The sequence below is a fragment of the Rattus rattus genome, chromosome 4 (genome assembly GCF_011064425.1).
Source record: "Rattus rattus isolate New Zealand chromosome 4, Rrattus_CSIRO_v1, whole genome shotgun sequence".
NCBI lineage: Eukaryota > Metazoa > Chordata > Mammalia > Rodentia > Muridae > Rattus > Rattus rattus.
In genome coordinates this window covers 65,685,957-65,700,231 of record NC_046157.1, presented here as the reverse complement: position 1 = coordinate 65,700,231, position 14,275 = coordinate 65,685,957, and the positions used below count along the sequence as shown (strand labels likewise).

The window sequence follows — 14,275 nt, the reverse complement described above, 5'->3', positions numbered from 1 at the left end:
ACTTCTTCCCCAGTTCCCTCACTGAGGAAGTTGTTGGTTGGCTGAAAGCTGAAGCAGTTCCACCGCATAATTTTTTTCTGTTGTTGTTGAATGTCACAGGGCGGGTTAGCGTGACCTTGAGCTGCATCAGCGGCTCAGCAAGGGTCGAGATGCCTGCAGGCGCCCTTGTACTGGATTTGCAAGACAAAAACCTTCAAACTGGCTGAAGGACATCTTAAATCTCTTCAAAGGTTTCCCGAACTAATCTGGGCTGCTCTTAGCAGGATCAGCGCCAGTAAGAGAAGCAAAATTAAAAACAAGGTCTTTGACAGGATGCTGTCTCTTCTTAACCCTTCCAGAGCAGAACAGAACGCAGTACAGGCATTCTGGAGAGATGGCTCACCTAGAAGCACTCTTTCATAACAAATTATGTAAGCCAGAAATCACAAAAAGATGGGGTGGGGGGAGACACCATTAGTCCTCAAAAGCAAACACTCCTACATTTTCTTTACAACGGATTTGAGCTGGGTTTTTCTTTCCTTCACTCTACTTTAGAGTCATGGAGATAAACCTGAAAACTACAACTACCTTTTTTAGATTTGCAGCAGTGACAGGGGAAGACTGTGAAAATCACCCCATCGACACGAATCTAGGAGTTTCAGTGTTTGAAAAATAAGCTTTGGGCTGGTTAAATTGCAGACTTTGTGCAATTGCATATGCCTTGCTAAAATGCCTACCAAATGGTACGCTGTGACTAGAGAAAGTTGCACTGGGAAGGACCTTCAGCCTAGAGAAAGCGGGCCTGAGAGGAATCATAAAGTTAGCTTCGTGCTGTGTGTTGGGAGGCAAACTTGCCCTTCTCCACTGTTCTCAGTATCTCCATGCACAGACAAAAGGGGAAGAGTGTGGCAGCTGAGGCTTGCTTGAGTGTGACACCCCCAGCTTCATGTGTTGGAACTGCATCCTCAATTTCATCCACTAATGGTACTAATAGGAAGAAATGACATCATAAAGGTGTGGCCCCTATAAAGGAAGAAATTAGCACTTAGAATGGCCGAGCTCTGAGTGCTCGAACTATGCGATGCCCCCTGCTACCCAAACATTCTTAGGATGTACCATGAAGCCTTCACCAGACACCAAGCAAATGTCAGTACAGGGCTCTCCAGCTGCTCAGTACCTGGAACCCCAAGAAACTCACTCATTCCCCTTCCAATACTTAACCTGGGGTACATTGTTAGAGCAACAGAAAACAGACTAAAGAGAGGTGGATGTTTGGTCTTTCCCAACGCAGTGCATTCCTCTGATTCCAGAACTTAGGAGGCAGAGGCAGGGGGATCTCTGTGAGGTCAAGGCAGCCTGGTCTACAGAGCTAATTCCAGGAGAAACCCACTCTAGAAAAAAAAACAAAAAACAAAAAACAAAACTGCCTAACAAGTTTATAACATCACTGTGCACGACACATCTTTTCTCTTGTCTCTGTGCAGAGAGGCAGGAAGTATATGCTGTTAAGGGCCATGCTGCAAGCATCTGTAACAAGTGCCCTACACACATGGAGTAGGGATAACCTAGGTTCTGGTTCTCTGAGTGTACAGATGGTGGGAAATGGTGGCTAAGGATGGGGCAGAGCCCACCACAAGAGAATGGCAACATTCTAGGCCATGGCAATGGATTTGAAGGCACAGCAGAACTGGTGTGACACAGGAAGGGGTAATTATTTATTGTGACTGGAGATTAAGCTAACAATGCTCATAGGTCCAAGGACTTTTGAGTCAAGGCCATGCCAAGGAGCTTAGGCCTTTATCTGCTGGGAATGGATGGCTTATAGGAAATGATATGATTAAAGGAGTGTTTTAAAAAACAAAACAAACAAAAGAAACTGTGGGGTTGTTGATGGCTTAGAGAAAAGATGTGGTAGACCAGTTGGTGCAAAGAAGAAGTCAAGAGTGAAATGAAAGCGTGGGCAGCCAAGTTCCACACAGCTCAGAGAAAGACTACAATCAGGACTGAAAATTTAGGAAGTGATTTGTGTAATGTAAAGAGTGCTACAAAATAGATGTTAATTAACAGCAAAAGATGAAAAGAATAGAATTACCAGATTTCTAGCATAGATGTATAAAATACTGTGTTGATGTGATCTGTACAAAATTTCAAGGAAAACAAAAATACCAGTAGACATCAAAATTTAAAATCTGAACTATACGTAACTCAAATATATTCTCATCCGAGGTAAACGCTTTGTTATTATGAAAGCAGTGTGTAGCAGTTTTAAACAATATGAAGCCATATTTCTGTTTTTCTCTTTTGTTTTGTTTATCTGAGAAAGGGTCTTGCATCCTACATGGTCTCAGATGGCCTTGAACTCACGATTCTACCACCTTAGCCTCTGTCTGAAGTATCAGGATTACAGGGTTGGGCCACTGCATCCACCTCAAAGGCTTTTGGCTAGGAGCCAGAAACTAAAGTAGTGGTCTGGCCTAAATTATTATATGGTTGCTGGAGTTAAAACACTAATAAAGGGGAAAAATACTTGACAAACACTAACTGAGGGCCTACTATGCTTAGAACAACAACAAAAAATAATTAAAAGATTAAAGGACTCCTAGTGTTCTGTGGGTTTCTTGCTATGCTTCTAGATTATCACTGGTAATCACATGAAGTCCCAAATTCCAGCTCCCATCATGACATCACCATACAATAAGGGACTATGAGCTGTTAATAAATCAAGAGCCTGGTAAGTAGCCATTTTGGGATTACCATCTAGCCACAAGGTACACGCTGCATTCTCAGAACTCTCAGGAAGACCCAGTACTCAGGGAATTGAAGAGTCGTTAAATACTCCAGAGACTGACTGTCCTGCTAAGACCTCAGAAGGAATTTAACAGAGTGTCAGCCAAGGTAGAGCAGTGGGGTGCAGGGAGCAAGAGTCACTAGGGCCAAAGAAGTATCTGCCAGAGCACAAAAGGCAAGCCAGTATCAGGGGTCAGGCTGAGGCAAGAGGAAGGGAAGGGTGCACAGAGGAGAAGAGAATGAAACACTTGAAGGGAAGCTTACCATTGTCCCCAAAGAAAACTATGGACTTCATCTTAAGACTCCATTAATGAGCAAGCTTCCACAACCCCAACAGTGAGATTTCCACAGGAGAAGGGCGTCACAAGTCATAAAAAGGGACAGCTCTTGAAAGCCAGGGTTACTGACAGTGCCTGAGTAGGAATGACCTTATGAGTATCCACAAATAAAATGACTTCTTGAGTAAGCATCTCTCTGTCTTATGACTGCCAAGCTGACACTGGTAATCGGTTCCAGTACATTCTATGTCTAGACATTAATAGAAGAGTGGGTAACATGATGAACTCTGTAGAAGTTAAGACGAAAACGTACAAATGTACAAACACAAGTTAGGTTACATTAGGAGGAATGTATAGAACATTCTGCTGGCAATGAGAATTCTAATAACAGCAGTCTCAGAATATGAGTCAGTGATGCTCAAGGGTTTTTATTCAGGATGCACAAGAGATCAGGACTACTTTCATGATACAAAATATATGAGCTTTGGGGTATCTTCTAACATGTCTACATGGTGCCATACGGAAGCTACATGCTATTGTTTTAATGGCTTTTGAAATGGACCTTTAAATGTTTTTTCATTTCAAAATGTTCTCAGTTTGAATTTCTCATATGGCAAATTAACAGGTGTTATGACTGACCTAGATGAAAACTCACCTGGATCTTCAACAGATTAGGGATATGAAGTGGTCCTGAGAAGTTTGGGAACCAAGGAGGACACACTAGGGCAAAAGTCGAGAAGCAACATCTTGACTCTCATCAAACAAAGGCCAAGTATCTCCAGGCTGTCTGTGCAGATAAAGAACGCTCTTAACTAGGGGTGTGGCTCAGTGGGAGAGTGCTCGCCTCCAGAGCACAAATCCTTAGATAGGTTCAATCTCTCAAACCATGGAAGATAAAGCAAAGTAAGAAAAGAAGAAAGGGGGAGAAAGATATCCCCTGTGTCAAAATTTCCCCAAGATCCAGTTGAAGAAACGAAAGGGTGTTAATTGTAGAGGAGTCGAAGACGAAGGAGGACTTAAAACATTTCCCATCTCTGCAGTCAGCATCTTTTCAAACTTACCACATTAGTAATGTCCACAGATGCTGATAAAGGAGCTGCTGTCTGGTGAGAACTGAGGCTACAAGGATGGTCAATGACAAACCCACCTAAAACAGCTTTACAAGCTTTTCGGTCAACAACACACTGAGATCATAGTTAAACAAAGCCATGAAGAAAATAAGAAAGCACTGAGAAAAAAGAGTGGGGAACCAAAAGCAACCTGGCTACAGACATGGCCTGTAAACTGGCTTAAGGGGCAATCAAGTACCTTGCCAACTGGGATACTTTAGGGCGAGGAAGGACCATGAGAACAAGGAAGAGAAGCATGCATACAACACAAAACCTTCTAGAAACAGTTACCTCTTCAAAACACGGGATTTGCCAGGAATTAGGAACTTTCTCAGGGTGTGGCACTCATAAGGTATCCTTGAGTCCCGTGAAAGATTGGTCCACAGGATCCATATGCCTGTGGCTTAATTTCCATCCTGACATGACAGAGCCTTTGAAGAACCACAGTGAGTGGATGCTAACAGCGCTAATTGGACTGCAAACAGAAGAGAAAGCAGACCCTTCACCACGCACACATGGAAAACACCAGCTTGGGAAGCATCTAGGGACAGCAAGGAGGGGTAGGGTCAATGGCAAGACACGGAATGAGACTTCTCACCGTGCTACTCAGGCCACCCCATGAGCCAGCTTTCTGTGTTAAACTACAAAGGGACCAACGGGATTAGAAAATGAGACTCATGTCTGATTCCAGACAGCGAGGCTCTCCTGTCAGAAACACGCCGAGTTAGGGTAGCCAAAGTGCAGATAGTCAAGATCAAGTTGGCCACCCAAAAGAAAAGAACCACGATCTGATCAAGAATGCACTGGTTCAGCAGAGTTTTTCATTGTCTTACTTACGTCATTTGAACCTATAACAGAACAGCAAAAATTCCAAGCACATCCGGAAGTTTAGTACAGTAGGGATTTCCCTCCCAAATGACGTGAGTCATATTAATTCTTCAGAAGAGCCAAGGGAAGGCCATTCTTTACAGATATCAAATTTAGAAGAAATGTTAATTATGCTTTTCCCTCTGCAATGATAACTCAGGATTAATTAAGAAAGGCTTGTTAGTTTCCTATGATCGTTAAGCTGTGAGAATCACCCAAGCATAAAATGACAAGAAAAACAACACAAGTAAATTGGAGTTTTGGGGAAACGTGGTGGCCAAGACATTGGGACAGGGACCTCTGTAAGGGCTGCAGGCTTAGCCTCTGAAATAAGATGGCTGGCTGCGAGGAAGGGAATTATAAGTAGATGGAAGCGATGTTGGAAATTAACAACACTTCATGTGAGCCAAGGATCTAGATCTCCTTACCAGGGTTGTCCATAGCCAGAGAAGCTCCAAGGGGGCAGCCAAACTGGTTGGTGGCAGCCAACGTGACTTATGGCAATTAATTCCAATTAAATGGACTGATCTGGGTTTTGCCCGCAGCACATTCCTATGCCCACTGTGTGGAAGTTTAAATGCTTGCACAAAACACCCACTGTGTGGAAGTTTAAATGCTCGCACAAACTGTTATATACTAAGCAGAAGGCCCTGCACCAGCTCCACGTGGCCAAGGCTTTGCTTTCTGGTTGAAGTCATCTTGGCCCAGAACAGTTAACACAGTGCAAGATGCATCAAGATAAAGACAACACCTCCAATGGCTTATTACACTTTATTTCTATAGTGTCTCATCATTAGTTATTACTGCTAACCTTCTATTACAGCTAACTTTAGATTAACCTTCGTCACAGGCATGTACATAAAATATGGTGTGCTGTACCTAGGAAATTCTGTATTATACATGATGATATCGGCACGCACTGGGGCCTCTGGATCTGAAGAGTACTATTCTTTCAGTAAGGTTTTTTTTTAATCTTTATATTTATCTAATGTATTTGGAAGACCACCTCCTCACGCGCTGAGGAACCACCCATCCCAGAGGTGCCCATTTCTAAACTAGAGCATTTTAGGAAAACAATTCCATGTATTTTCTTTTCCACTGCCCTTACCAACCTGATATCCATCCAATCTCTCAGAACCAACCAAATCTCTGACCATTTTCATGTTTTTACAGAAATCTCTTACTCTGACATAAAAGGTGAATACGCAACTCCTGCTGAAAGTTTCCACAATTCAATCAGACTAGAAAATATGCATTAATATGCACTCTTGCCTAGTGATATCACAGAAAGCATTTCCTTCTGTGGAAAAATTATTATGGTCACATATTTAAGCTAAAATGACTCAGAGTCAATCATTAATTTTATTTAATAATTTTTCATAAAAATAAACTAATGAATATTGCACAAAGAAAGTGAGCAGGGCTGGGGTCCTGTACAATTCACCTTAAGGGTAAATCTCTTTTGTTAGTATATAGAATTATTCCTTTTCTTGAAGAAAACTGAACACATGGAAAAACTGGTATAAGACATTAAATGTTTCATATGTGTTCCATGTTTTATATGGCTTTCAATATTCAATAATCTATTTGTTTCTTCAATCCTCTTCTTCATTCAAAAAATATATTACCATTCTTTAAGTTTAAGGATGGTTTCTTTAGTGTGGTTTTGTGACAAACTGTGATAAAGAAACCATTATTAAAAATAACTTGTCAAACACTGTCTAGCACATCTTGATGAGGATAAAATACGGTCCACTGACTGATGGGAAGCCTGCAACAGACATTACAAATCATGACCCTGCCATACCCAAGCTTTCTTGACCATGGCTCTGATGAACGAGTGTTCGAGAATGAATATACACACATACATACATTGCACATACACATACATGTACATTATACATACACACATATATATATTAACATACACATACATCCCACATACACATATATTACACTTGCATAAACACATACACTATACATATACATACATTACACTTGCACATACACATATATTACACATATGCATACACACACATTACACATACACATATAGATACATACACCAGGTCTCAGGTATTTCAGGCTGCCTTGGAACTTACTATGCAAACAAGGGTGATTTTGTACTCACTCTTCTGCCCCCACCTCCTGTGTGCGGCTATCACATGCCTGTGCACACAGGCATAACACAGTGTTATACAGTGTTAGGGTTGAATGCTGAAGCTACAGCTCCCATGATGACAAATACATTTTACAAAATAACAGCCAGGTAAATTCACCTTAAAAATCTCGAATCATGTGAAGTGTATTGTAAAAGGTCTAAAATAAATATATAAATAAATTATCCTCAATGATTAATTTCTGCATTTCCAAAGCCATCCACCGTTCTAACTACTCTTAGTTTCCTTAGCAGGGAAATCTACACTGATAGTCCCCCTCCCCCTACTTCTTTTCTAGAGCGAGGCTGCCTGGACCAGGTGGCCCAGCCTGCTGGAACCCAGCGCTGTCCTGACTTAGCCTCTGGTGAGGGAATTGCAGCCACCACAGCAGCTAAATGTGCTGCTTTTCTAAGAACTTCGCCTGGGCTGTGCTTTTATCTGCTCACCATCGGCATCACCTGTTCAACCCTGAAGCGACTGCAACTTCTTGTGACTCAGTAAAACATGGGTGTTGGCAGTCAACACACCCATGACACCTTCTGTCCTCACGTTACAAACGCAAAAGTTGAGTTGCAGGTTTCACCATGTAGACAGATTTCACCGTGCGAACATGCGGACACATGTGGGTTAAAGAACTTGGGAGAAAATGGAAGCAGAGCTGAGGTGAGTTCTAACTTACAGGAAGAGACGGAGACAAACAGGAAAGTGGCCAGTGACCGTCTACTGCTGCTCTTGGGCACTTTGGAAAACAACGCTTTGACGGTTTTCTTGGTGAGATGAGAAGAAAATATAAACATTAAGGACGCTGCTTTTTCTGACCAGAGTTTCCGGATCTCTGGCTGGGAGCAAACTCATCCCGAGGAAGCATAACACGGGAGCATTCGGCTTTTCCCTGCTGGGACAGCCTGCCACAGCCCAGGAATAAGTCGTAAGGTCTGAGGCTGCAGTTAGACTAGACACGGTCGTGTCGACTCAACCAGGACTTACTATTCACCCATCTCTTCTGATTTTTTTTAAACTCAAACCAAATATGTAATCATTTCTCAAAAATGCCTTGTAGGAGGTAACCATTTTATACAACTCCAAAATATGATGCCCTACCCACAATACCTAAACGTTTCTCCTTTCCCCTCCAAAAAGTAACTAACTTTGAACATGATTCGGATTTCTACTGCAGATATCAGCTTTGCAACCTCTATGAGTTTGGGTAAAAACAGATATTATCCACACTCACACAGCTTCCATTTCCCAGCCCCTCTATGGAAGGAATCCTCCCAATTCTTTGTATTTAGGAAAATTTTGATTTTTGGCTTTTCTTCTGGCATTTACTCTCTTTCACCGTTTGCTTACATTGATTTGATTCTTTACTGTAAAGTCTTTAGATGGGACCTTACGTGTTGTCTTAACCACCCTGCCTAATGAGATAATTCCGATAGATAAAGCGCAAAATAGATATCTGGTAATTTACAACCAAGAAAGAACTGTCTAAAACAGATTAAAGCCACGAGGATGAAGCCAGAGAAAGGAGGGAAAGGATTCTCACCGTCTGTCTCGCCCTGAGCCTCTGCTATGTGGGAAAGGAAGTTGAGAAGGTCGTTGAAAAGTGGCTCTGATGTCACCGGAGTCTTCAGATTCTCCCGTCCACCTCAGTCTACTGCACACCTTAAGAGCAGGAAAAGGACACTTTGGCAACTATTCCAGACCAGATTTAGGAACATTATTTTGTGACAGTCAATTCATTTATCTCAGAATCGTTCCTTGTACAAATTCAATGCAGAAGGAATCATTTGACAGGTAAATATGAACTGTTTATGACTATTAGTTTATTAAAGGAATGCAAAAGGTCCTTGCTATGGAAATAATACATTTGCTTAATTATGAGAAGATGCTATGCCAAAATAAACCATGACAAGAATGTGTTGTTGCAACAAAGTACCTGTTAGCCTACATGAACTGCAAATTTCCTAGTGTTCTGTCAAATTCATCCATTATGATTCACCCCAAAATTCTATGTACCTCTAATGATATAGACAAACAAAAGAAAAACAACTGTAGTTTCTCTCATATTAAATTTCTTCAGTTTCAGAATAGCAACAATTTAACCTTCCCAACACAGTAAGCATCAGACATCTTACATTCATACAAGGACAGCAGGGAAAAGCTAGAATCAGTTTTGATGGTAACAGCCCTCAAACTGAAGAAAAAAAAAACAAAAAAACAAAAAAATAAACCACGTGGACCAGCTGAGGTAAATAAACTATGGGCAAGTCCACACACTTACATTCTTACTGTCTACGTACAGTGGAGCCCAGCACCAGTGTATTATTGATACAATTAACAGGACACAGAAATTATCCTGTAAAGAAACTATACAAAAACAAAAACACTGACTGCGATCCCATTTGTGTGCACTCGTAGACAATGCAAACTGATGTACTATGGGAAACCATAGATCAGTGGAGTTTCCTGCGAGAACGAGGACATAAGGTGGGATTCAGAGAGGTGCTACAGTAACTGTAACTCATGGTTTATGACCCTTAATGTCGCAATTCCAATCCTAAGATTTACTTTTGAAGAAAACAAGGAACATGGAAGGATATAAAAAAATTAGCATTGTAGATAAAAATGTATAATGTGTATTATTTCTAGAATATAGATTGAAATAAAAAGGCCTAAAAGTAGCTAAACAATAACCTATTACACCATGAGATAGTATATATGATACAGTATCATATACGAAGTCTTATAGAAGGAAATTGAGTTCTACTGAGTGATATATATTAAGAATTATAGAAACAACCCTATGTTTACCGCAAATACTTCTGTGTTAAAACCGTACAAAATTACGGCATCCTTTCTGCATTCAGACATAATTATTTTTTTCTTTCTGCTGATAAATATTTTGCAATTTTCTTCAACAAACGTCTATGTCTAACAAATGAAAGCTGAAAATGACAACCAGGAAAAAGTGGGCCTGCTTGGTACAAGTACAAAGGGAGGCATCTAAGAGGTATCCCAAGTCAGAGGTGGTTCTGTGGCCACCCTGCTCCACCACTGACCTGCTAAGTAGGGAGGGCTGGGTAAACCAGAGACAATGGGAGTCATCGTTAAGCTGCGTGCTTTCCAGTTGCAGAGCACTTTATTAGGTTAAGCATATTTACCCTTTACAGCAAGGTTACAGGGGAACAGCAGACTCGGAGGAGGGTCCCAAGCTCTAGATTTTGGAGTCAAATCAGATCTTGCCAATAAAATCTGACAGAAGTTCTCAGTAAAGTAAGGAGTGGGGTGGAGGGAGGGTTAATTACGTTTCCTGACTATGTATAGAAGGATTCACATGTGATCTTTAAAACAACCACATTTGCGATTATGTCTTAGACTACAACAGAGACCTTGAGGGATTCTCTACATTCTAATTCCTAGCCTTGGAAACTATTCCCAATAAATCAACCTTGACTTGGTTGACAAATATCAAACCACTGACATCCTACTAATTATTCGGTGTTATTACATTTCTTCTCTTCTTGAGAAATACCATTACTTGGTCTTTAAATACGGAAGACGAGCACGATCTGACTGTTTGAGAACACAGCACCGATGGAATTTTAGGGTTCATGCTCTATCTTCCTTAGTATAGTCTCCAAATAGTGATGCTCTATGAAGAATGCTACCTGCCCCTGTCTAGAGAAAGGGAGGATCTGTAGACTAGCATATTAAATGGTTGGTCCGTGTCTGCTGACGGTGATAAAGTACAGGAGTCTTCACAACAAAGCTCTTGTTCACACTCCCAAGGACAGTTATCGGAGTCTGGCACGACACGACACTGTGAGCCACGCGTTATCACTTCCACTTGATGGATGAAAAAACTGATTTAAGCTACCTCAAGTCACAAAGTCAAAGGAAGCTAAAGAAGAAATCGCTCTGTGGGATCAGGTGGGGTCAGGCAGATCTCTGTAAGGTCAAGGCCAGCCAGGTCTGTGTAGTGAGACCTGACTCGGGGGGGAAAAAAAAAGACCACAGAAAGAAAAAAGAAGAAACCAAATTCTGGTAACATTTAAGTTGAAAAAAAAATCCAAGCATTGGGAATTATCTGAAATATTAATAGTCACCCTTCCATAGTAATATTCATCTGCAGGCTTCTCAAATCATATACATATTGGAAAACAAAACAAACATTGAAGCAGATGAAGTCTGCTTTTATAGAGGGGGAGGTAAAATCAAGCCTGCGTCTATGTGGACACTTACTACATTCTAGAACTACTCACTTGATGATTTGATGGCTACTCTCCACCAGTGTTTTTATCCATCTTTTGAACTATGTATGAACACAAGGGAAAATATAGATATTTAAACTTAACAACAAAGATTAGCATAGAGAGAGTAACAACTTTCACACATGAACATTTACAAAGTTCTTATGTAAGGAAGCATTTAAGTTAGTCTCACGGACAAGTCAAGGACTCAGTGTGTCAGATACGTTTTGAAGGAGGACAACAGGACACAGACTTCTGAGGAAACCATTCATTAGCAGGCATATGCCTGCCTGTCCACACTCGGCTTTAAGCTTCTTCCCTGGCTTTGCCACTGTGCTGGACATCGTCAACTGCTCTTGTTACAGCTCCTTACATCATACCAGTTTGCCCTCCATCCCATTACTAACGTGCATTGCAGTTTGTTTCACCTTGCTGGTGCAAACAGTTAGCATCACACTGATGGTTAAAGATTGTAGACTTTGCTGACTACAATGCTGAAATACCATCCACTCAATGAGAAACTCAAGCAATAAATATGGAAACACAAAGCTTGGAGCAAGTTACAGTCAACTCTACTGGGACACTAAAGAGGCGACTCAGAGGGCAAGAGCACCTCCTCTTCCAAAGGATCTTGGTTCGATTCCCAGTACCCATTCTTTGGCTTACAATCATCTCCAACCTCATATCAGATGCTCAACTTTCCACGGGCAGTCAACTCACTTACATGAGGTGCCTACATGCTGGCATACACCCATACATAGGAATATTTTTAAAACAATATCCTAAGTGAGCAAAAATATATAAATTAGTGGAGAAAAATATCCTCTTTGTCCACAGGCAGTGTAATCTTGAATGACATCTTCCACATATCTCTTTAAGATTAATAAAAAAGCTTACAAAAGTTTATGATAGATGACAAGACACAGAACAAAAGAACCCTTTCACAGGGGTCACCAAAGGCCACTGGAAACCACAGATATTTACATCATGATTCATAACATTAATGAAATTACAGTCATGAAGTAGCAACGAAAATAATCTTCTGGTTGTGGGTCAGCACAACATGAAGAACTGTATTAAAGGGTCTCAGCATGAGGGAGGTTGAGAATCATGGCTCTAGGGGATCCAACGCCCTTTTCTGCCTTCTGCAGGCACCTGTGCACATACCCACCCAAGCATGCACAAGTACACATTAAAGAAATCTTTTTTTAAATGGTTAAGTTTAAAAGACTTAAAACCACCTACTGCCCAAACCTTCTCTAAAGCTATCATGAGAGCCCATGCATTCCTATGTTCCTGATAAGAACATATGAGGCCTGGCCACTCTGAGAAGGAGCTGGCCCGTCTCAGACAGTTACATGGATGCATACATTCACAACATCATGACAATTTCACACGAGGCTGTTTAAAGAGGAGAAACCAAAGTGAGTCAAAAGATTGTATGCAAATGGGGTTGGTATCAATCCTCTTAGGCAAGATTGAAACCAAAGCAAACATCCAGCGATGATGGGATAAGAAGGAGATAGTAACCAAAACAAATGCCATGTGTAGTGCTCTGTAAAGCAAGATCTACACCATAGAAGGGGAAAGGGGACACCAGAAGGAACTTTCAGACCCAGTGTCAGTTTATTTTAAACAAAGATGCCATAGAATAGACAATCTTGTTGATAAATCGTCATAAAATTCGAAGAACGTGTGACTGAATAAGTATCATCCTTTAGTTTACTGCCTGTTAAACTAATTATCTGGGCCACTGCTGGAAGCAACAAAAAGAACAACACTTGTAGAAGAAACAGGAGAATGGAGGTTAGAGGAAGTCCCTGTGTAAAGCAGTAGAGGCACAATCCACAAAAACTGAATAATTGACCTTCATTAAAGTCTCCAAGAGATGTCAGTTATCTAAAAAGCCAACACCAGAGTGGGAAAAAATGTCTGTGACTCATAAGTGATAAAAGAATTTCATCCGGCACATATTAAATTCCTTAGGACTCAAGAAGGATGAAGATTAAAAAGTACTTCAAAGAAGAAGGGTCAGTCAGCACACAATATGGTGACCATTATAATTTCATCATAACTGTTGATGAAGTGCCAGAGACCACACTACCAATGCTACAGTACCTATCATTTTTCATTTGAAAAACATCGTAAGTTAGAAATGATGGTGGGTGAACCTGGTTGGACTGATTGACTTTCCGTTGCTGTGATTAAACACCAACGAAAGATCACATTGGGGAGGAAGAGCTTTACTTCATTTTACCACTTAAGAGTCCATAAATGAGAAGTCAGGCCAGCAACTCAAGCAGCAACTGAAAAACAGAAGCAATGGAGGAGTGCTGCTTACTGGCTTGCTCTTCCTGACCTTCTCAGGTTGCTTTCCAACCTGGGGCCACCTACTCAGAAGTGGCACCACCCACAGTGGGCTAGGCCCTCCCATACCAATCATTAAAAAAGAAAATCCAACCCCCTCACTCCTCCCATTCCCTCACTTCCTCCCCCACCCACCCCACACCCCACCCCATCCCACACCCCAGCTTGCCTATAGGCCTAACTGGTAGAGACATTTTTCAACTGAATTTCCCTCTTCCAAGAAGCTTTGACATAGCTAGGGTCAAGTTAACAAAAAAAAAAAGTGACCATCAGACTCCTCCACCCCAGATGAGAACATAAGGGGCCTGGCCACTTTGGGAAAGAGCTGGAAAGTTTCATACAGTTACATGCATGTATACATTCGCAATGTCCCAACAGTTTCACACATAGCTATTTAAGGAAGAGAAACCAAATCACGTCCAAAACTTGCATGCAAATGAGATTGGTATCAATCCTTGTAGCCAAGATGGTGAGCAAAG

The 14,275-nt window shown here is 41.3% G+C and overlaps 1 protein-coding gene across 3 annotated transcripts in view; it reads right to left on the bottom strand.

Moving 5' to 3' along the window:
- Positions 1-14,275, bottom strand: part of Nrip1 (nuclear receptor interacting protein 1) — a 62,667-nt gene that overhangs the window by 33,600 nt on the left and 14,792 nt on the right. For 2 of the 3 annotated variants that reach the window (XM_032900518.1, XM_032900517.1), the window contains exon 2: positions 8,723-8,841. The exons of the other annotated variant lie outside the window; for it this stretch is intronic. The gene's annotated coding sequence lies outside the window, so the exon portion shown is untranslated. The remainder of the gene's footprint in view (positions 1-8,722; positions 8,842-14,275) is intronic. 3 annotated transcript variants of the gene reach the window in all.